Source organism: Salvelinus fontinalis, chromosome 3 (genome assembly GCF_029448725.1).
Source record: "Salvelinus fontinalis isolate EN_2023a chromosome 3, ASM2944872v1, whole genome shotgun sequence".
NCBI classification, from domain to species: domain Eukaryota; kingdom Metazoa; phylum Chordata; class Actinopteri; order Salmoniformes; family Salmonidae; genus Salvelinus; species Salvelinus fontinalis.
In genome coordinates this window covers 55,668,321-55,682,895 of record NC_074667.1, presented here as the reverse complement: position 1 = coordinate 55,682,895, position 14,575 = coordinate 55,668,321, and the positions used below count along the sequence as shown (strand labels likewise).

Here is a 14,575-nt window from a genome sequence, read left to right as displayed (position 1 = left end):
TGTGTAGGGTTGTTTGATTCTTCACCCTCCAAAGGGGTTGCAGAATCATCACAGAGCTACATGTTAGGGTGAAAATGAATGGTCCGAGTGTGATGAGTTAGGAGGTGCTCTAATTATCTGGACACATCTCAAAATTAATATTGTTTGTGTGGCAGGGTTTATTTTGTAAAAATATATATATTGCATTTTGACGAAATCAGAGGACATTTTGTAGATAATACAAGGCCTTGAGATTGGCTGAATGTTTTATTTCACAGAGAAAACAAACTTTAAACATTCTAAGTTGTTAAGAATGACTGACCAGGAAGCCTGGTTCGGGTTTGGTTTTTGTAGCACACAGTTGGACAGCAGAGTAACATGACCAAAAATGATGGTTTTATTGACGCAACAGTGCGAGAAGACAAATTAATTTGGGGAATGCGTAAGGGATGGGCCTAATTTCTAAGGAACGATGGGCTTGAGCTCGGATCATCACAAAATACTAGGTTAATTGTACTGTAAGTGTAACCGATGTGAAATGGCTAGCTAGTTAGCGGTGGTGAGCGCTAATAGCCTTTCAAACGGTGACGTCACTCGCTTCGAGACCTTGAAGTAGTGGTTCCCCTTGCTCTGCAAGGGCCGCGGACTTTGTGGAGCGATGGGTAATGATGCTTCGTGGGTGACTGTTGTTGATGTGTGCAGAGGGTTCCTGGTTTGAGCCCGGGTATGGGTGAGGGGACGGAAGTAAAGTTAAACTGTTACATTGATGCTGTTGACCCGGATCACTGGTTGCTGCGGAAAAAGGAGGAGGTCGAAAGGGGAGGGAATGTAAACGATGTGAAATGGCCGCGGCCTTTGTGGAGCGATGGGTAACGATTCTTCGTGGGTGGCTGTTGTTGATGTGTGCAGAGGGTCCCTGGTTCGCGCGAGGGGACGGACGTAAACTGTTACATAAGTAAATGTTATAATAACTCTCACCATGATGGTAAAAATAACAATACAACAATTATACCATGTTGAAGACTTGTCTGTTGAAACGTTTCATATTTGGTTATTAACCTGTTGAGGACAGAGGGCGCTGTTTTCACTTTGGGGGAAAATCGTGCCCAATTTAAACGGCCTCGTACTCAATTCTTGCTCGTACAATATGCATATTATTATTACTATTGGATAGAAAACACTTTCTAGTTTCTAAAACCGTTTGAATTATATCTGTGAGTAAAACATAACTAATTTTGCAGCAAACTTCCTGACAGGAAGTGGAAAATCTGAAATCGATGCTCTGTTTTAGGCCCTGCCTATAAATGTCCTTGATATTTATTAGTATACATGCACTTCATACGTCTTCCACTAGATGTCGACAGGCAGTGAGAGAAGAAATGGAGTGTATAACTTGATCTGGGGTCAAATAAAAGCTCTTTGAATGACGTATCACTAGTTTCCTGTTTTCTGGAGAGCGCGTGAAGGGACCTGGTTTTGCCTTCTGAAAAGCTGTCGTTATAGACGACTAATATGTCCGGCTTTGATTTTATTTGATACATGTGAAAATATCATCGTAAAGTATGTTTTTTCAATATAGTTTTATTAGATTATTGACATTTTTTCGGGACGTTAGGCGTGTTGCTTTGTGTGCCTTTGTTCAGGAAGGAGAGCTTTGCGCTACTTTGCTAGCTTTCCGTGCTAATTGACTGGAGAAGAGGACATTCTAAATCCAAACAACGATTGTTCGGGACAAAGGACCCCTTGTACAACATTCTGATGGAAGATCGTCAAAAGTAGGACCCATTTTATGATGCTATTTCATATATCTGTCGAACATGTGAAATAGTCGTTTGCACCCAGATTTTGGGTACTCTCTCGCTATAACTAAGCTGGATGTCGTAATGAAGTTATTTTTAGAATTCTAACATGCCGATTGCATTAACTAGTGTATCTATCATTTCCTATACAACATGTATTTTCTAGTAACGTTTATGTATAGTTATTTGGTCAGAATAGGTGAGTGTCATAAAAATATCCGGACATTCTGGGAAAAATATGCTACGTTAGCACAATGTATAACCATTTTTGTACAAAACATAAGTGCACATTTTTGAACAAAACATAAGTGTATGTATAACCTGATGTTATAGGACTGTCATCTGATGAAGGTTTATGAAGGTTAGTGAAAATTAATATATTTTGCTGGTTTACTCGCTATCGCTAACGTGCCTATATCTATCGCTAACGTTCCTTGATGAATGAATGCGGTAGTGTGGTAGGCTATTGTAGTAAGCTAATATAATGCTATATTGTGTTTTCGCTGTAAAACACTTAAAAAAATCGGAAATATTGGTTGGATTCACAAGATGTTTGTCTTTAATTTGCTGTACACCATCGATGTTTCAGAAATGTTTTATGATGAGTATTTAGGTATTTGACGTTGGTGTCTGTAATTACTCTGGCTGCTTCAGTGCTATTTCTGACGGTAGCTGTGATGGTAGCTGCAATGTAAAACTGATTTATACCTCAAATATGCACATTTTTCGAACAAAACATAGATTTATTGTATAACATTGTTAAGGTTGTCGTAGTCGTTCTCCTCCTCAGACGAGGAGGAGCATGGATTGGACCAAGATGCGGAGTAGTAGGTATTCATGCTTTAATGAACAAACAACAAACACTACAAATTACGAAACTCTACAAACGTGACTAACCTGAAAACAGTCCTGTGTGGCCGAAACACTGACACAGGAAACAAACACCCACAAAACACCAGTGAAACCCAGGCTGCCTTAGTATGACTCTCAATCAGGGACAAACGATACACACCTGTCTCTGATTGAGAATCATACCAGGCCAAACACAAAAATCCCAACATAGAAAAACAAACCTAGACCAACCCACCCAACTCACGCCCTGACCAACTAAAACAAATACATAACAAAGGAAAACAGGTCAGGAACGTGACAAACATGTTATAAGACTGTCATCTGATGAAGTTGTTTCTTGGTTAGTTTGGTTGGTTCTTGGTTAGTTAGGTTGGCTTTGTGCATGCTACCTGTGCTGTGAAAAATGTCTGTCCTTTTTTGTATTTGGTGGTGAGCTAACATAAATATATGTGGTGTTTTCGCTGTAAAACATTTTAAAAATCGGACATGTTGACTGGATTCACAAGATGTGTATCTTTCATTTGCTGTATTGGACTTGTTAATGTGTGAAAGTTAAATATTTCTAAAAAATATCTTTTGAATTTCGCGCTCTGCCTTTTCAGTGGAATGTGGGAGGAGTTCCGCTAGCGGAACCCCGGTGCCAGACAGGTTAAATTATTGCATCTGACCTCCTAGAGTGTGTGGCTCTACTTTTCTTTTTCAAGTGTTCTACTCCGCTAGCCAGCACCTCGCCTAAACAGGTGTGTATTTCATTCGTCTCCACAAAAATAACAATACAACATATAGTATACAGTACATTTGTAGGATCACAGGACAAGGCAGGATCTCAGATCTGCTATGATTCACAGGATAACGAGCATCATGTTGGCTGGTAACTGTCAGGTGGGTCTCTCCAGTCATTTTCTTACTGTAAATGTCAGCATCTTTTTAATGTCACATCTTTTGTGGTTTGAGTCTTTCAAAAAGAACAAAACACACATTTTGAAGAGTAACCTTTGAAATAAACACTTTGTTTTGCTATTCGTCTGGTGATTCAGTAACTTTCTGTGCCCAGAGACTTTGGTTCCTTAGGCAAAAAGGATTTATAGAGAAGTACATTTAAAAAAAAAAAACATTAATTTGTATGCGTGACTGAGGCAACTGAAATACTGTAAATTCTTGAAAAACCTTTCCCATTCTGCATCTTTTGTAGTGCTTTGTGTTAATCCAAGCTCACTGTTCCCACCAGGACTTTGAACGTTTCATCAGCACCACCAGCATAATCATCATTATCACCACCATCATCATCATCGTCGTTGTCGTCATTAGCGTCATCATCATCACCATCATCACGTAATTTAAAAGGTATGTAAAATCAGTGGTGATTCCATCTGCATTGCTTGCTGTCTGCTTTCCTTGCTGTTTGGGGTTTTAGACTGGGTTTCTGTATAGCACTTTGTGACATCTGCTGATGTAAAAAGGACTTCATAAATACATTTGATTGATTGATTGATTGATTACACATGCAGTACCCTACAGCTAAACCATACTTCTAGGTTTCGATCTACTGCAAAGAACAAATGATAGACAGAGCCAGTGTAAGACGCATTGTGATTCGTGACAGTTTGATCTCAGCTGGGGTACTTATCAAGAACACTGCTTTCAGGGTCATGTTGTTTTTTTAGTTTGCCGAGCTCTCGTTTGAAGCTTTCAGGGACAAACGATTATTTCTGAATGTTCTGACATTCTAATCAGTGGAGGGCGGCCTGAGTATTCCAGGCCTTCTAATTGACAGGCATGTACCTTTTCCCGCTGAGCCTAATCAAACCCATTCACTTGTTAGCTGGTTGGTAATTAAACAAAACAGTCTTGAAGGATTCCTCCTTTACCCTTTCTATCTGCCTGGTCATTTATCACAGCAGGCTTCGATGCATGATGCAGCTCACTCACTGTTAGGAGCAGGTATATGCTATAGCATGAATCAGAGCAGGCCAATCAGCCTCTTCAGAAGTGTATTTTGGCAGAGTCCTGAGTGTATTAGAGGAACACAGAAGGTGATGGCACAGCAAGCGGAGAGGAGGGGAGAGGACAACAGAGACATGGAACATTCTGCTCTCCAAGGCAGGGCAAGGAATATTGTTTTGGCTCGTTCCCTCTCCAGTGCTCGTGGGTTGTGCTTGCACCTGCCCACACACTCATAAGTTTCATGGTGACTACAGTATGGGAAAATAATGGCAGAACAATAAAAAATAATGATAATGCAGTGTTGTACAAGGCTAGGAAACATGACTGAAATATATTCAGTTATGTTACTCACCAGCACTACCAGCATTACTGGTAATAATCCCCAGTTTACAATTGGCTCATTCATCCCCCTCCTCTCCCCTGTAACTATTCCCCAGGTCGTTGCTGCAAATTAGAACGTGTTCTCAGTCAACTTACCTGGTAAAATAACGGTAAAATAAAAAATAAAAATAAATAAAAAATTACCAGCATTATGACCAGGAATACAACTTTCCAGAATCGGATCCTTTGTTTCTCACCCTGTAGAGCAATTGAACTGATTCCAGAGGCCGACCCAAAACACCGCCGGCGGAGGAGAGGTACTCGGAGTGGTCTTCTAATCCGACTTTGGAGGCGCGCACACCATCCACCGCTTCCAAATATATTACTCGCTTATGTTCAATCTCTGGGTAATAAAGTTGAGGAGCTCAGGGTGAGGATTTCCTTCTAGAGAGACATCAGGGATTGTAACATACTCTGTTTCACGGAAACATGGCTCTCTCAGGATATACTGTCTGAGGCCTCCCGGGTGGCGCAGTGGTCTAGGGAACTGCATCGCAGTGCTAGCTGCGCCACCAGAGTCTCTGGGTTCGCGCCCAAGCTGGGCTGGGTTCGCGCCCGGGCTCTGTCACAGCCGGCCGCAACCGGGAGGTCCGTGGGGCGACGCACAATTGGGATAGCGTCGTCCGGGTTAGGGAGGGTTAGGCCGGTAGGGATATCCTTGTCTCAGTATGTAAAATGTAATGAAATGTAAAAAAAATGTAATAAAATGTATGCACTCTACTGTAAGTCACTCTGGATAAGAGCGTCTGCTAAATGACTAAAATGTAAATGTAAAATGATTCTATCCAGCCAGTTAGGCCAGTTAGGCTCCAGAAGGGAGATTACAAAAAATGGTAACTATAATCCCTTACGTTACCAGCAAAAATATTGTAATCAGATTACCGATACATTTGAAAAACTAGATGATTACTTTAAGGATTCATTTTTAATTCAGAAAGCATGTTTGCGATTTTTTGTTGTTGACACTTCTCTGTTTTCTCAATGACATTCAAATCAGCATTGAAAAAAGGCGCAAGTTTAAGTTTGTTCCACCTGAGCGAGTCTGACCACAAGTCAGAGATCACTATGATGACACACCAAATGTGTTTGATGGATCATGGGAAAAGAACAGGAATAGGCTTTTGTAGGCTACTGTCCAAGCTATGTCTTCCAATGGTGTGACTGCTGTCGGCATCCAAAGATTATCCAACTTGAATAAACGCTTGGAGTTAAGGATGACACTAGTGATGTAGTCTACGGCGATATGGATATCACTTGATATTGATATTTACATAGCGCATTGATGTGAATCCCACTGCTGCTTTCTCATCTAGGTATTTGCGCCTTACGGATTGTGGTTGTTGTGGATGGCTGTTCACAAATCTAAATGTGTATTTGAACCCAATAATGTTTGAATTTAAGATGTTTAAACTGCCTATCAATCATCAATGAAAAATGCACTCTTCCAACAGCTGCATAGTGCGGATCCAAGCCTATGGAATTAAAGTGGGGCTTTTATTGCTCAATCTAATTCATGCTGATAAAAATAATCCATTGGACACAAACTTGCACAAACTTGCACACTTTTGATGGACTTAAAGGGGCAATCTGTAGGTGCTACATCCATTTTTGGATTTATAAATTATATATACAGTACCAATCAAAAGTTTGTGCACACCTACTCATCCAAGGGGTTTTCTTTATTTTTCTACATTGTAGAATAATTGTGAAGACATCAAAACTATGAAGGAATAATGTAGTAAGCAAAAAAGTGTTAAATAAATCAAAATATATTTTATAGTTGACATGCATGCCATTCCACGACCGCAGCATTTATTTTTGAACTCGAATCAATGAGCCCAATCAGTCCTCCATGACAACAAAATCATAAACAACAGAGTAGGGCTGGCTAATAAGTCCTTCGTTTTGGGGTCATGCTCAGGTAAAACAAATTGGCTAATCTATACTTCCATGTTTCCAAGTCCTATTCTTGAAGATCAAGGGGTATAACATTTATTGGAATGACTGGAATTCTGAATGACTTTGTTTTTTTTATGTAAATACATAATTGAACCGTATTATTATATGTAGCAGAAAGCGATGGCTTGGAAGAAACCTACATAACCAGCCCATAAAGTAAAATTTAAAATCTATATATGGCCAGCTATGTAAACTTTAACATTGATTTATCCTGCAACAGATGCCGTTCAATTGGTAACATACATTTTTGTCTTCTTCTAATGCCTCTTAAGGGGAAGGTAATCTAAAAGTAACGGAATGTAATCAGATTACGTTACTGAGTTTGGGTAATCCAAAAGTTACATTACTGATTACAATTTCGGACAGGTAACTTGTAACTGTAATGGATTACATTCATAAAGTAACCTACCCACCTTGCTCTCCGGGAAGAAGAAGGGTATGTGTGTATGTTTCATGATTAACGACTCATGGTGTGATTGTGATAACATACAGGAACTCAAGTCCTTTTGTTCATCTGACCTAGAACACCTCACAATCAAATGCCGACCGTATCATTTCCCAAGAGAATTCCCTTCGGTTATAGTCACAGCCGTGTATATCCCCCCTCAAGCTGATACCACAAAGAACTTCACTGGACTTTAAGCAAAATGGAGGCCACATTTATAATAGCTGGGGATTTTAACTAAGCAAATTTGGGAGAAAGGCTACCGACTTTCTATCAACACACTCGCGCTGCTAAAACACTCGACCACTGCTACTCCAACTTCCGGGATGCCTACAAGCCCTCCCCCGTCCTCCTTTCGGCAAATCTGACCACGACTCCATTTTGCTATTCCCTTCCTATTGGCAGAAACTCAAAAAGGAAGTACCCGTGCTAAGGACTATTCAACGCTGGTCTGACCAATCGGAATCTACGCTTCACGATTGTTTTGATCACGGGGACTGGGATATATTCTGGGTAGCCTCGGATAATAACATTGATGAATATACTGATTTGGTGACTGACATTTATCACGAAATGTATAGGAGATGTTGTACCTACTGTGACTATTAGAATCTACCCCAACCAGAAACCGTGAATAGATGGCAGCATTTGCGCAAAACTGAGAGCGCGAACCACCGCATTTAACCATGGCAAGGTGACTTTGAATATGGCAGAATATAAACAGTGTAGTTATTCCCTTTGCAAGGCAATAAAACAAGCAAAACGTCAGTATAGAGACAAAGTGGAGTCGCAATTCAACAGCTCAGACACCAGACGTATGTGACAGGGTCTACAGACAATCATTGACTACAAAAGGAAAACCAGCAACGTGGCGGACACTGACATCTTGCTTCCGGGACAAGCTAAACATCTTATTTGCCCGCTTTGAGGATAACACAGTGCCACCGACGCAGCCCTCTACCAAGGACTGTGGGATTTCCTTCTCCGTGGCCGATGTGAATAAGACATTTAAGCGTTTTAACCCTCGATAGGCTGCTGGCACAGACGGCATCTCTAACCGCGTCTGTTATGAATTTTATGAATAATGACTAAATTATGTATACATTTAACGTAGAACTATAACTAACAGAATTCTACCCTGTCTCTGTATAATGATAAATAATGTTTGTCCATAAGAAATAGGGACTGTTAGGAGGCAAGGAACTGTGGCAGACAACTTGTGACTCCTGTGGAACTGATAACAGGGAAGGAAGTCTCCCCACCCAGGGAGGGGAGAAACCTTGGGCTTGTAGTAGATTGTATAGCAGGTGGCAGGCAATGTATGAGAAGGAGAAGACTTGTGAACTATATTGTCATTGTCTTAGAGGAGGAGGGACAGTTATGACGAAATGAGAGGTATATAAACCAATGTACATTTAAGGATGGGCAGAGCTCTCGTAAATAAACATTCTGACTATTGTAGACTGGCCTCTGTCTGTTTCATTTCAACAAGAACCTTACAAATTCTTGGTAACAGACCGAGTAGTTTAATTGAAGTTCAGTTTAATAACATTGAGAACAAAATTCTCTTAACAATTGGTCATTCGAACCGGATCTCAATACCTGCCCTCTTTCGTCCCAAGGAACTGCTGAAAACCGTACACGGGCGGATCCAGGATCCGTAAGATAAAGACCTGACCTCTGAATTGAGGGTTTATTTCAGGCCAGTGGTGAACTGGTACACGACAGAGGTGGTGACGAGATCCAACCTACGTTGCTTTTCCCAGTCTAGAAGACAGGTCAGTAAATCTTTATTCACGGATTTGGGGGGAATGATTTAAGATATCTTTGATTTGATGTTCTAAAATGTTTAGAATTGATCAATAATAGGAGCTTAGGTATTCCAAACAGATTCACCAGGAGGTTTTTTTGAACTAATATCGATAACGGGGCAGGTCCGTAATGACCTGAGTTAAGGTGCACTACCATAAATAAAATTTGCTTAATAGATCCGGGTACCTTGGTGGCCAGAGGGGTTATTAAGGGGGGATATTAAATAGGTGCTGTGAGATAGGACGGTGATCTTGTACAAATAGGATAACTCATATGGCTAATTAAACACAGGGTAGATTAGCCATAGATCCAATTCAACAGACATACCTAAATAAAGTCCTAAACTGAGAGTGAGGATATAAACTAGGCTTGGTGAGATAGGAAGGTAATTCTATGCGAACAAGATAACTTGAATGGTCAATTAAACACAGGGTGAATTGACCATCGATCCGTTTCAACAGACAGTACTGAAATAAAGTCCAAAAAGGAGGAGAGGGAAGGCTAATATAGCGGAGTGAAGATACAAGATATAATTTTTTAAAGTCCTAAGACACAACAGATAGTTGTACGGTGAGACCTAATGTCCGATCGACTGTCAACTCTATAGATAAAGTTTCGAAAAAGGAGAAACACACATCAAACATCACATACACATAGAGTGTGTAAATATACCGTAGGACAAAACTGTAGTAATTGGATAATGGTAAAAAGCACACACATAGATCACAAAAGCATATACACCTAGATAGGGAGAATAAGCATAGTAACTACAAAGTTAACTAGGAATGGGCCTTAAATCCTCAAAGGAGGTTCCGAAATTAACAGGAGATGAGCGGTATATGCAGCGAAAGGATCAAATAAATGTCTATTTCGGTTTAACTCTTGGCGCACAGAACCCTTTTACGGGATCATTTTCGTAAACAACCGCTGAATTGCAGAGCGCCAAATTCAAAACAAATACTAAAAATATTTATTTTCATGAAATCACAAGTGAAATATACCAAAACACAGCTTAGCTTGTTGTTAATCCACCTATTCTGTCAGATTTTGAAAATACGCTTTACAGCGAAAGCAATCCAAACTTTTGTGAGTGTATCGATCACTAGACAAAACATTACGAACAGCTAGCCGCAAATTAGCTTGGTCACGAAAGTCAGAAAAGCAATAAAATGAATCGCTTACCTGTAACGGTGGTCCTCCTCCTCTTCAACCGAAAAGGAGGAGTAGTGATGGAACCAAGGTGCAGCGGGTTGTGAACACATAATTTATTTACAGAAAAGATGAAAAAACACGAACTCGACTATAAACTAACAAAACAACAAACGGTGTAGACAGACCTGGACGACGAACTTACATGAAACACGAAGAACGCACGAACAGGGAAAAATAGACTACACAAAATGACGATGTACAAAAACAAACCGAACAGTCCCGTATGGTGCGACAAACACTGACACAGGAGACAACCACCCACAACGAACACTGTGAAACAACCTACCTAAATATGACTCTTAATTAGAGGAACGCCAAACACCTGCCTCTAATTAAGAGCCATACCAGGCAACCCATAAAGCAACATAGAAACAGAAAACATAGAATGCCCACCCAAACTCACGTCCTGACCAACTAACACATACAACAAACTAACAGAAATAGGTCAGGAACGTGACATAACCCCCCCCATAAGGTGCGAACTCCGGGCGCACCAGCACAAAGTCTAGGGGAGGGTCTGGGTGGGCATCTGACCACGGTGGTGGCTCAGGCTCCGGGCGAGGTCCCCACCCCACCATAGTCAATCCCAGCTTCCATTTCCCCCTATGAATGACCACCCTCATCTTACCCCCACTAAATCCTTTTGGTAACATCGACACCAGGGGCAGCACCGGGACAGAGGGATAGCTCAGGACTGAGGGATAACTCAGGACAGAGGGATAGCTCAGGATAGTAAGGTAACTCAGGATAGAGAGGTAGCTCAGGATAGAGGGGCAACTCCGGACTGAAAGGCAGCTCCGGACAGAGAGACAGCTCTGGACTGAGGGGCAGTTCTGAATAAATAGCCGCTCTGGGCTAAGGGACAGCTCATGACTGGCTGACGGCTCTGGACGCTCATGGCTGGCTGACGGCTCTGGACGCTCATGGCTGGCTGACGGCTCTGGACGCTCATGGCTGGCTGACGGCTCTGGACGCTCATGGCTCACTGACGGCTCTGGACGTTCATGGCTCACTGACGGCTCTGGCAGATCCTATCTGGTTGGCGGCTCTGGCAGATCCTGTCTGGTTGGCGGCTCTGGCAGATCCTGTCTGGTTGGCGGCTCTGGCAGATCCTGTCTGGTTGGCGGCTCTGGCAGATCCTGTCTGGTTGGCGGCTCTGGCAGATCCTGTCTGATTGGCGGCTCTGGCAGATCCTGTCTGGTTGGCGGCTCTGGCAGATCCTGACTGACGACTGGCTCTAGCGGCTCCTGACTGACTATCGGCTCTTACGGCTCGGGACAGACGGGCGGCTCTAATGGCTCGGGACAGACGGATGGCTCAGACGGCGCTGGGGAGACGGATGGCTCAGACGGCGCTGGGGAGACGGATGGCTCAGACGGCGCTGGGGAGACGGATGGCTCAGATGGCGCTGCGGAGACGGATGGCTCAGACTGCTCCTGTCTGGCGGAAAGCTCTGGCTGCTCCTGTCTGGCGGAAGGCTCTGTAGGCTCATGGCAGACGGGCAGCTTTGCAGGCTCATGGCAGACAGGCAGTTCATGCGCCGTTGGGCAGACGGCAGACTCTGGCCGGCTGAGACGCACTGTAGGCTTGGTGCGTGGTGCCGGAACTGGAGGCACCTGACTGAGGACACGCACTTCAAGCCTAGTGCGGGGAGCAGGGACAAGGCACACTGACCTCTCGAAGCGCACTATATGCCTGGTGCGTGGTACCGGACTGAGGGCACGCACCTCAGGACGAGTGCGGGGAGAAACAACAGTGTGCACAGGACTTAGGAGACGCACAGGAGGCTTAGTGCGCGGTGCCGGAACTGGAGACACTGGGCTGGAGACACGCACCATAGGGAGAGTGCGTGGAGGAGGAACAGGGCTCTGAAAATGCACTGGAAGCCTGGTGCGTAGTGTAGGCACTGGTGGTACTGGGCTGGGGCGGGGAGGTAGTACCGGAAATACCGGACCGTGCAGGGTACTGGCTCCCTTGAGCACCGTGCCTGCCCAACCTTACCTGGTTGAATGCTCCCCGTCGCCCGACCAGTGCGGGGAGGTGGAATAACCCGCACCGGGCTATGTAGGCGAACCGGGGACACCATGCGTAAGGCTGGTGCCATGTAAGCCGGCCCGAGGAGACGCACTGGAGACCAGACGCGTTGAGCCGGCCTCATGACACCTGGCTCAATGCCCAATCTAGCCCTAACAGTGCGGGGAGGTGGAATAACCCGCACTGGGCTATGCACTCGTACAGGAGACACCGTGCGCTCTACTGCGTAACACGGCGTCTGCCCGTACTCCCGCTCTCCACGGTAAGCCTGGGAAGTGGGCGCAGGTCTCCTACCTGCCCTTGGCCCACTACGTCTTAGCCCCCCCCCCCCAAGAAATTTTTGGGGTCTCCTCTCGGGCTTCCAGCCACGTCTCCTAGCTGCCTCCTCATATCTCCGCCTCTCTGCTTTCGCTGCCTCCAGCTCAGCTTTGGGGCGGCGATATTCCCCTGGTTGAGCCCAAGGACCTTTTCCATCCAGCTCATTCTCCCAAGTCCAGTAGTCCTGTGTATAATCCTGCTCGAACTCACGCCGCTTGGTTCTGGATCGGTGGGTGGTTCTGTAACGGTGGTCCTCCTCCTCTTCAACCGAAAAGGAGGAGTAGTGATGGAACCAAGGCGCAGCGGGTTGTGAACACATAATTTATTTACAGAAAAGATTAAAAAACACGAACTCGACTATAAACTAACAAAACAACAAACGGTGTAGACAGACCTGGACGACGAACTTACATGAAACACGAAGAACGCACGAACAGGGAAAAATAGACTACACAAAATGACGATGTACAAAAACAAACCGAACAGTCCCGTATGGTGCGACAAACACTGACACAGGAGACAAGCACCCACAACGAACACTGTGAAACAACCTACCTAAATATGACTCTTAATTAGAGGAACGCCAAACACCTGCCTCTAATTAACAGCCATACCAGGCAACCCATAAACCAACATAGAAACAGAAAACATAGAATGCCCACCCAAACTCACGTCCTGACCAACTAACACATACAACAAACTAACAGAAATAGGTCAGGAACGTGACATTACCTTGATGATCTTCGGATGTTTGCACTCACGAGACTCCCAGTTACACAATAAATGTCCTTTTTGTTCGATAAAAATTATTTTCATAACCAAAAACCTCCATTTGGTTTGCGCGTTATGTTCAGAAAACCACAGAAAACCACAGTCTGATGTCCCCACATGCTTCAAGATGGCCACCATTGTTCTTGTACCCAAGAATGCAAAGGTAACTGAACTAAATGACTATCACCCCGTAGCGTCTGTCATCATGATAAAAAAGAGGAAACCTGCACACTGCTCTTGATAGTATCACTGCTCTTAACCTGTTGAGGATGGGGGCGCTGTTGTCACTATTTATGCTAATCGTGTAATTTTTGAAACGGCTTCCCACAAAATTCTTGATCGTACAATATGCATATTATTATTATTATTGGATAGAAAACAGTCTATAGTTTCTATAGGAGTTGAAATTTTGTCTCTAAGTGGAACAGAAGTCATTCTACAGCAATTTCCCTGACATGGAGTCAGATTTCAGAAATTTTGGCCCCTGATCTGGAGTCAGTTAAAAGGTCACAGTTATTGCTATGAGTATACGGACACTGCTTACGTCTTCCCCTGGATGCCTTTACGTGATGACGATTTGAATGGGGTCGATTGCGCGTTCACAGGCACTACAAATTAAAAAACCCTAAGGCTAGTCACTCTTTTGGAGCTGCGTCATGCGCCTAGAGGACACCGACCCGCACCTGTTCCAAGCATTAGTGGAGGGAGTAATATTACTCTGGTCATGTTTCTACTCGTTATGGGTGTTAAAAACATCATAAGGTAGTTAATTTAAAGCGTTTTATAGCAATTTATATCCGTTTAGTGCGATTTTGGGACATTTATTTCTGAAACGCTGTGAATTGCCGGGCACGCTTCCAGTTCATCCCGAACGCAGTTGGCATTTCCACATGGCAAGAGGACAGCTTTCCACCAAAAGATGATTAGACCCAAGAAAGGATCCTTTGCCCAAGATACTGATGGAAGAACAGCTCAAAGTAGGACATTTTTATTATGATAAATCGTGTTTCTGTCGAAAAATGTTAGTGGCTTAGGACGCCATGTTTTTTGACGTAGCTTCGCTTGGCGC

General features: G+C 43.6%; 1 protein-coding gene across 3 annotated transcripts in view; it reads right to left on the bottom strand.

Annotated features, from left to right (window-relative positions):
• Positions 1–14,575, bottom strand: part of LOC129851141 (contactin-4-like) — a 252,701-nt gene that overhangs the window by 87,583 nt on the left and 150,543 nt on the right. The window lies entirely within an intron of this gene.